Here is an 8,842-nt window from a genome sequence, read left to right as displayed (position 1 = left end):
CGGCCCCACTGTTTACTTGTGTTTGGGTAGCAACTGGGCTTTAAAGTGGCAGAACGCCCCCCGCTCCCCCCGTGTCACCTAAGGTGACTTTTCCCTCCGAGAACAGCTCGACGCCCCCCGCCCCACTACCGGGCGCGGGTGTTTGCGCGCTCCTTGCGTCTCACCGCCCAACCCGGCTGCCCGTCGTGCCCCAGCTGGGGTGACATTGTCGGCCCGACTGGCTTAAATATCTAAAATAACACCCCCAAACCTAGAGCGTGGGGTTTTGAGGGTGCCCATGTCGCCGAGAGTGGGTGCAGATAGTGCTCACGTCCAAATGGGCTTGTGGCCATCATGTCGGGTCGCCCCATGGACTGTCAGAAATTCGGCGCTGCTCTTTCACTGCGATTGAGTCGCCTAAGGGCAGATTCAGACAGAAAAGCTCTGCGGTGGCATCCCCATGCGCGGTGACTAAGCACACAATCCCTACCTGGAACAGACACATAGTTTCGAAAGCAGTTTCGATTTATTACCGGGGAATTTACTGCTAAATGGGGCCTCCCTAACCCTCTTCAAATATCTCGATTTGGGCGTCCAATTCACTTTCGTCGATAGCTGCAATGCGGCTGGTTGCATATGTCGACTTTGGGTTACATTTTTTATCTGCAATATTATCTTGTTGTGTGCGTTATTTAAATCACATGTATGGGGAATTTATCGTATAATCTCTACTGGAAATTGGAACTAGAATTGGAAAAGGACAGAAAGACGTCGGAGAAAATGGCACTTAAAGGACAGCTTTGAAAAATTTTCAACGGGAAGGTCTGTGCTAGTTAATTCAAGCCCGAGGTAGAGAAGAGGACGTAAATTACAGCTACATCGGGATTTTTTCTCCTTTTAGTGTACAGAAAGAAAAAAATTAATCAAAGAGGGAAATAAGAGTCGGCAGACGAAGGTTTGGCCGTGTCCCCTCACAGGGCAGCGCAGCCGAGGATGGCGCACGTTGCAGCCCGCGGCTGCCACCAGCCGCCGGGGCTATTTTTCGTTTCTTTTCATAAATCCCTTCTTCGAAAATGCTCTGTTTTAAATCCCAGACAGCCTAAATAAATAGTATTTCTTCTCCCGGGAAGCGAGGATACGGAAGCTCACGATTTCGGGAGAAGGAGAGATTTCCTCGGGCCGGGTGTGAGGTGGGTGCGGGCCACCTCGGGGAGCCTGCACAGGGCAAGGGCTCATCGGTCGCGGCTGAGCTGGGGGACTCCGGCAGGACGCGGGGGCAGGACCCGCATCCCCTCGTTTTTCTTTCTCGAAAGAGGCAGGTTGCCTCAAGAACGAAGTGAAAAAGGTACTTCAGAGACGCAATTTCTTTCCTGCACTACTGGCTTCTGGATACCAAGAACAACACCCCCAGACTCAAGGATCAAAGGGAAATTGTTTCTGGAGAACCATAATTTCTTGCCCTTTACAGCAAGTAGAAGTAAGCCACACTCGTGGAGGGAAAAAAGAATTTAAAAAAAAAACAACCCAAACCCCCATATATATATATTTAACAACCAACCCAAAATCAAACCCAGAATCTAAAAAAATCCCCAAACAACAACAACCTCCTCAAATAACAAGCCGACCAGGCAAAGAAAAAGCTTCAAAGCAGAGGGAACTCGGGAGGGAACGGTGCGGTGGGCGTCACTGCCCGGGCTGTTCTCTCCGCGGCCGCTCGTGGCACGTTTCGGCTACGCCGCGCTCTCCCACCACCGGCAGCGCGGCAGCCGCCACGCACGTCTGCGCTGGCCGGGAGCACCGGTGACCCCGGCGCCACTCCGCCCGGCCCGGCCGGCAGGTGCGCGGCGAGAGCCGGCAGCGAGGTCCACCGGGAGTGCCGCGTCAGCTCCGCACCAGCCGGAGCCCGGGGTCGCTCGGTCGCCGGGGGGCTCTACGGCAACGGCACCCGTCGAGCAGGGGAGACACTAGCCGGGGCACGGGCCGCCGGTCCCGCAGGAGCCCAGCACTCTCATGTCACCTTTCCGCGTCCACCTCGGGCGGGCCCCTCCCGCACCCACGGGACTTCCCCGCCTCGGCGGGGCGGCCTCCCCGTTGCGCCCGGGACGGGCGCGGGCACGGCCGGGCGGTGCTGGGGGAGCCGCCGGAGCCGCTCTGTACCCGGCGGCGGCGGCCCGCGGTGCTGCAGCGCCGCCTTGAGGTCGGTGCGGCGCCCTGCGCGCTACGCCCGCCCCGGCGCGGGCCCCGGCCCCGCCGTGGGTGTCCCAGCGGACCCAGAGCATTGGGGCTGGGGGCCCCGGTGGACCCAGAGCGGGGCTCTTCCCGCACCGCCCGAGAGACGGCGGCCGAGGGGCCCCGAGGAGCGCGGAGGTAGCACCGCTATCCGCGGGCGACCGAGCGCTCACCTCGCACCGCCTTCTCCCATCCGCGCGTCCCGCCAGTGCAGACATCGCCGCAGTTATCTCAGCCTCCCCCCGCTCTCTCTCTTCCCACACCCCCCAAAAAAATTCATCCGGAGTGCTGGATTCCGTCCAGGGTAGCAAGGAGATAGGCAGTGTTTGTTCTTGCTGCGAAGAAGAGATTTAAGCAGTTCCTCCGCGGCCGTGAAGCCTGGGGCAAACCTTGACCCTTTCTGAGCACAGAAATGCGCCCGGGACTGCAGCGAGCCTCCGCGGCGGTGCTTGGCGGGCCCTCCCCCGGGGCACCGTGCGCGGCTGCGGTGGGCGATGCGTGCACGGAGCAGTTCAGACCACCCCTGTCGGCAGTGGGGGGCCGCGGTCGCTGGGAACTCACCCCCGAGAAAATGAATGGGACAGAGTCTTCAGGGGGGGTCAGGGGTGCAACCCGCAGCCGGCGCCGGAGAGACAAGGGTCAGCGGGTATTCGGGCCGGCTCCGGCTTATCACAGGGGCTAAGCCAAGGGAGGGGGCCGGGAGCACAGTCCCCAGTGCAGGGCACCGCTGCACCCTAGTTTGGGAGGCGACCCGAGGGCTCCCGACGGCCGCTGGCTCGGGAAGCGCTGCCGGGGCGCGCAGGGCAGGGAGGCCGCTGTGCAGCGAGGGCACCCGCGGACCGAGCCCAGCCCTGGGCTAACGCCGGCCGAAAGATAGGCCGGTGCGGCAAACGACTCGGCTACACACCGAGGACTTAATTTTTTTTTTTTTTAAGGAAAACAGTGACCGCCCCTCTATCTGGCATCTGATTCCGCTGGTGTTTCTTGATGACTAAATCATTACCGACTTCGCTCCGTTTTATTGGGTGGGATATTCTGTTTTGTTTTTAATGAACTAGTCAGGAAATGCCAAGATTTGACAAACAGGCGTAGGCGGACGGGGACGCGGCGCTTGGCAGGCTCCGGGGGACACCGCCGCTGCAACTCCCGGCCAGCGTGCCCTTTTTTCCCTTCTCGGACTCAGATCCCCGTAGAATACCGCCGCGATTAATTTCTATGAAAGAAGAAAGTAATTAAGCACTCAACAACCTCAGTGGGCTGGATACCGCCCGCATCTACCCCGGGTGCACAAGCCCTGCCACCCCCTCGCCCTCGGCCCCTGCCCGCGGTCCCGGCCTCAGGGCTGCCCCTGGGCAGCAGGGAGCGGGCCCAGGCATCTCACCCGCGGCACCGCGGCTGCCCGCCCCGACGCCTCCCCGACGTGCATCACCACCGCAGCCAGCCCGACGGGTGCCTCCTCCTCGTCTTCCCCTCTCTAGGGAACACAGAGCCCCGGGGGGCTTTTGTTCTCCAGCCACTGCCGAGCCCCGGCTCCCCGCTCCCGAAGCTCCTGGCTCCACGTCGGACACCGCGGAGCTCACGGGCGCACCGGGAGAAGCGTCAAACCGCCTTTGGCCGAGTCCGGCTTTGCCGTATGCACAGCGGTGGGGGCCGCTTATCCTGCGGAACTTGCGCGCTGTGCCTCAACTATTGCCTCGATGCAATAGCGCGGTGCGGATGGGGCGACGGATGGTGCAGCGGCGGCCGCCGGCGGCGCGGGGACCGAGGAGAGGACGCCGCCAGCTGCGGTGCTGCCGTCTTGCCCCGAGCCCTCGATAAATGGACCTTTCCAGTCTAAAGTGTTCCTTCCCCCGCCATCAGCAATAAGAGGTTTTTGTGGTGTCTGAAGTGAGCAGATGCCAGGATATAAAGAAATACAACATGCCATACCTTGCTATAGTTTCGTTTAAGCAACCTTTTGGCTAAAGTCTTTCCTGCCGTCAGCACAGAAACACTGAGCAGGGCTGTGCTGTGGAAGCACAGACACCCATTGCACACGAGTGGGCCCCTTTCTCATTGCTCCATACCTTGCTGCCGACCCCCTCAAGCTGAGCCTCGGGACTACAGAGGGTCCCTAGGCTGACAGGCTCTGCTTACTCTCTGGTGGTGGCATTTTACCTCTCTTGGCAGACGTGTCAAAGGACACCTGCAAGGTGAAGGTCGGCAGGGCTTCAGGGCTGCCTGCCTGCTGCACGACCATGGGTTTGTAGACTCCACTCCTGTGTTAAAGGGGGGGTTCAGGCCCCCATGAAGTTCTGCAGCTGCCTCAGGCCGAAAGGATCATGAAGTTTTCAATCTCTGAGCCAACTGCTAGGGGGAAAATCTAAAAGAAATATTGTATAAAAGCGATAAAGTGGTTTTAGAAATGCAGTTGTACATTTGGTCACATGCCTCGTAACTCACCTAGGACATGAGAACTCCAAGGCAGCAGAGAACAGACCCATACATCTTGTCCTGTGGCATATATTAAATAACTCCATTTCCTTTTAAGAACTTGCAATATCCCAGTGAATAACTTGGTTTCACAAATAAAATTAATATTATAGGGTGTAAGTCAACAAACAATAGAAAAGCTCGGGGAGTTTTTTCCAGTTGTAAACACTCACAATCCATACGGTCATTAGATACATCTGTGGGTTAAGCACTGATTTGTTTATGCAAGCCTGATGCTTATGATACTCTTAAACTGGGACTATTCTGTTGAATGCATGCATACTATAATCCTCTTTTACCTACCCTCCATATGCATGTTTCCTGTTTTCAGCATGCATTCTCAATGTGTAAACTGTGGTGAAGGATATGTTATAAACCAGGATACTACAGAGCATTTCAGATACTTTCAGAGCATTACAAGTACGGTGCAAGCATATGCAAGTCATCACTTACAGATGTGCACAACGTCTGTATTAATCTCTGTGTGGTTTTTTTCAGTTGTTTGTGGCATCTAATTCAAAGAAAAGGACAATAATGGATATTACAAAAAACTAACAGTTGCTCCTGGGCAAACTCACTTCTACAATGTCCAGACAAACCTTACTGATGAAACCCTGCACTTCTTAATAAAATCAGGGTTTTTGAAAGTTAAGTTATTGAAGATTGCTGAAATACAAGGAAATTGAGGGAAAGCTTACCAGGGTAAGGCATTAGAAAGCACTTAAAGACACTGCCAAGGCTGAACATAACTCTGTATCTCTACTGGGTATGATCCAAAAGGCATTTAAGTGCATGCTTAAGATCATTGCTATCCAGGGCAGTATCTAAGCAGGTGCTTCAATGTCTTTATATGCCAGTCATCTGCTGAATGTGTGGTTTACTGCTGGTTTTAAATATTTACTAAATCAGGGATATTATTTTCAGACTGCCTCATAAAAATAAACAAATGAACAAAAGTTTATAAAAAACCCAAGAGCAGTTACTGTTCTAGGCAAGAATTTTCATCATGCCTGCTTTCATGTCCTTTTCCATGAGTTAAGTTGTTGGCACTGCTATCTGTATGACTACCTTGTTTTTGCCTTAAATGCTGGTGTTCTCAGCTTCTGCTGTCACTTCATAGCACCACTTGTGTGCATCATCCTGTGGGGTGAAAGGACAGTCACACCAACACAGAGTCTGTGGATGCGATGCTGACTGATAACTTTAGAGATTTTGCAGTGTAGAGCAGTTCGAATCTAGCTTGTGGCATGGGGAAAAGTGTCTTTTTTTCTCCAAGAACCCTCCATAGCCACCGTGGGGGAAAAATCAGGGCAAGATCACTCTGGAGTACAGTCAAAGCAACAACTGGGAAAAGGAACAGATCATTTCAAGAATGGAACTAAGCTGGGCATGGACCAGTCAGAAGACTTTCTGGTAAAGAATACTCTTCTGTCTCATTTTCCTTCCCTTCCTGTTGAGCTGAGCCAGTGTGTCATGTCATGGCAGACAGTCTCTGGTGTCTGGGTATCATGAGTCAGCAACAAACTGAAAGCATGTGAAACCAGGACAAATCAGAGTGAAGATCCAGCAGTGGACTTCCACCTTCTTTGCTCATGGACTTTTGTTTTCTGTTCCCATGATGGTACAGGTCTCTGTATTGCTCTCCTTAGTTCCCTTTCACAGACCCCACAGAAATATTTGAGGGACTTGGACAGGATGGCAAAGGGTAGGATGAAGGTTGCAAATGGCCATTTTCCTTGTTTAGTCTAGAGTAGATGGCATGGTCTGTCTCATAAACAGTATCAATGATTATTGCAGGTCTGCCTTGTTTGCATTAACTCTTTAATTTATTTGACTTGCTCACCCATGCTAGGCTGGTGAAAATTAGTGGTTATACTATTCTTTCAAATTCCCCTTTGGGAACTGTCTCCAAGAAAAACATAAATCCCATTCATTTCGGCACCAAAACTCATTTTAGCACCAGAGGAGTGCTGAAAGCCAAGGACATGACATTGAAGCAGAAACAGAACTGACTCAAGGCCTCTTATTTTCAGCTTCAGAGAAGAGGGGAAAGAGATACTGTCAGCTACACTGCAAACTTTCCAGTGCAATATATATTCTCCTTTTCCATTTCAGTTGTCCTGATGACTACTGGTTGTTCAAATGCAATCAGGAGTTTTTGAATCTCACTGTTGCCATGAGGCCACGTGTTTCTGAGCTGCTGGATGGAGCCTGCCTGCGAAGGTACAGCACCCTGCTCTGTCAGGAGGCTGTGGAAACGAGCAGAAGAGACCCTGGGACAAGGAATACTTTGGAATGACAGCCTTCCTGGCTGTGATGGAAGCAAGGATCAATGGCATCTGCAAGACTGGGGGCTTTCAGGGAGTCTAGAGAGAGTGCCTATTGAGAATTGTGAGGAAATCTCCATCATTAACAGAAAAGCACAGGACAGAGAAATGAAAGCTGATTATAGAAACTGAAAAAATGTTTTTTTAATCCAGGAATGGTCCCACAAGAAGACTCATGAAGCCATCTGAAAGGATTTTTTAACAAATTGTATCTTGTGCTTGAATTGGTAAAATCTTAAATCTGAAAATAGAGAAGTCTCAGTGACTTTGACCAGAGGGCTTTTACCAACATAATGTGGTAAAAATTTCTGTTGGAAAGAAGCATAAAATAAGTATAACAGTGTGTTTATTTCAGTGGGACCTGGCATGAAAGTCAGTCAGTGGCCACAGCATCATTGCTGACACTCCTGAGATCTAAAAGAGACCACCAATATAGGTCATTAGCTAAGGTTAAGCAGGGTTAACTCTGACCTTTCTCCAGTCTCCAAACAGGCATCTCTTAAGCAAATAAAAACCACAGTTATTAAAGAACTCTTAAACAACTACAATAACAAAACAGAGTGAAGTGGAGTCAAAACTACAGATCTGTTTTATTCAAAGCATAATATTTATGTATGACAGATACTGAAAGGCAGCAGAACTAGTTTTAAGGACCATCTCTATACCTAGATAGGGGAGGCATACTTGAAAGCATTCTGTCTTTTGAACAAGAGTGCAACATGAATTTAAGTTTTCCAAAATGAATATTTTAATTCCTAAATATTGGAAATTCCTAACTGCTTAATAAAGAACAATACTAGAAATATTTGACATTCTGTTAGAGTTACAGGTGGAGCCTCAAATGCTAAAAGGCTGTTCAAAGCATCACTCAAGTCTGATCTAGTTCAGCATTAGTCTCACATTATCTTTCCCACCCTCAATGGTTTCAAGAAGATCTATAAAACCAGACTTGAGCTGATGTTTACTTTTACAGCTAATGGTTCCTCAAATCTAAAAGAACTTCTAAAGAGTAGATAAAAGCAGCTGCAAAAGTGATCTAGAAATAAACATCCAGAAGAAAGTAAAACTGCAATCAAAGTTCCAGCTGTTCTCGTCTCAAATTTTATCAGTATTCTTTTTAATCAGGCACATTTTGAAGTCAAAGGCTTATTTCCAACAGCTTTTGTTCATATATATATATGTATGTAAGCCCCTTGAAATATTACAGAAGTTCTGTTTCACATCAAAATACTGTACATTGTCACTGAAACTATTAATTTTCTTTTCCTCATCCCCCATGTTCTCTCTGGGCCCCTCTTTTGCATCTGGCATGTGTACTGATACTCAAGATGACAAATACTGATAACTGTGAAGCTGCAATGCTGCATACCTCCATAAGGCAAAGCTTAGCCAAAGTTAGTCATTGATTTATGTCCCATATTCTGTTCAACAGCATAAGGGGTTTCTTTTCTAATTCCATACCTTTAATCCTCGCCACCTCCAACCTAGTGTGTGTCAAATTTCCATCTTATTGTTGCAGCTGTGGTTTCTTAAAATGAAAGTATGCTTCTTGAATGCAGTGACACATTCTTCAGTTTATTCACAGATTTAAATTCTCAGTTGTTCAAGAATGCCTGAACTTATTAAAATATGATAGTGTGAGATTTTTTTTGCATTCTATGGTTGATACAGAGTTTTTAAAAAACAAATTATGGATGTTGGGATGACTATTTTTATTTGCTCCAAATCTGTAGAAAGTATAGGAACTTAGGCAGAGAAAATAAGTCTAGGGTTCTCTTTATCAAAGAGATTACTTACAAAATACACAAGGTAGAAAAAGCTCTCCCACACATGAA

At 49.8% G+C, this 8,842-nt stretch overlaps 1 protein-coding gene across 1 annotated transcript in view; it reads right to left on the bottom strand.

Annotated features, from left to right (window-relative positions):
* Window positions 1-2,403, bottom strand: part of OSR2 (odd-skipped related transciption factor 2) — a 7,613-nt gene extending 5,210 nt beyond the window's left edge. The window contains exon 1 of the mRNA XM_042036387.1: window positions 2,382-2,403. The gene's annotated coding sequence lies outside the window, so the exon portion shown is untranslated. The remainder of the gene's footprint in view (window positions 1-2,381) is intronic.
* Window positions 2,404-8,842: the final 6,439 nt, after the last annotated feature.

Source organism: Corvus kubaryi, unplaced genomic scaffold (assembly GCF_017639235.1).
Source record: "Corvus kubaryi isolate FWS band 111438036 unplaced genomic scaffold, C.kubaryi_AGA036_p1.0 37385, whole genome shotgun sequence".
Lineage (NCBI taxonomy): Eukaryota > Metazoa > Chordata > Aves > Passeriformes > Corvidae > Corvus > Corvus kubaryi.
The sequence above is the reverse complement of the archived record's forward strand: the minus strand, read 5'-3'. Positions and strand labels throughout refer to the sequence as shown.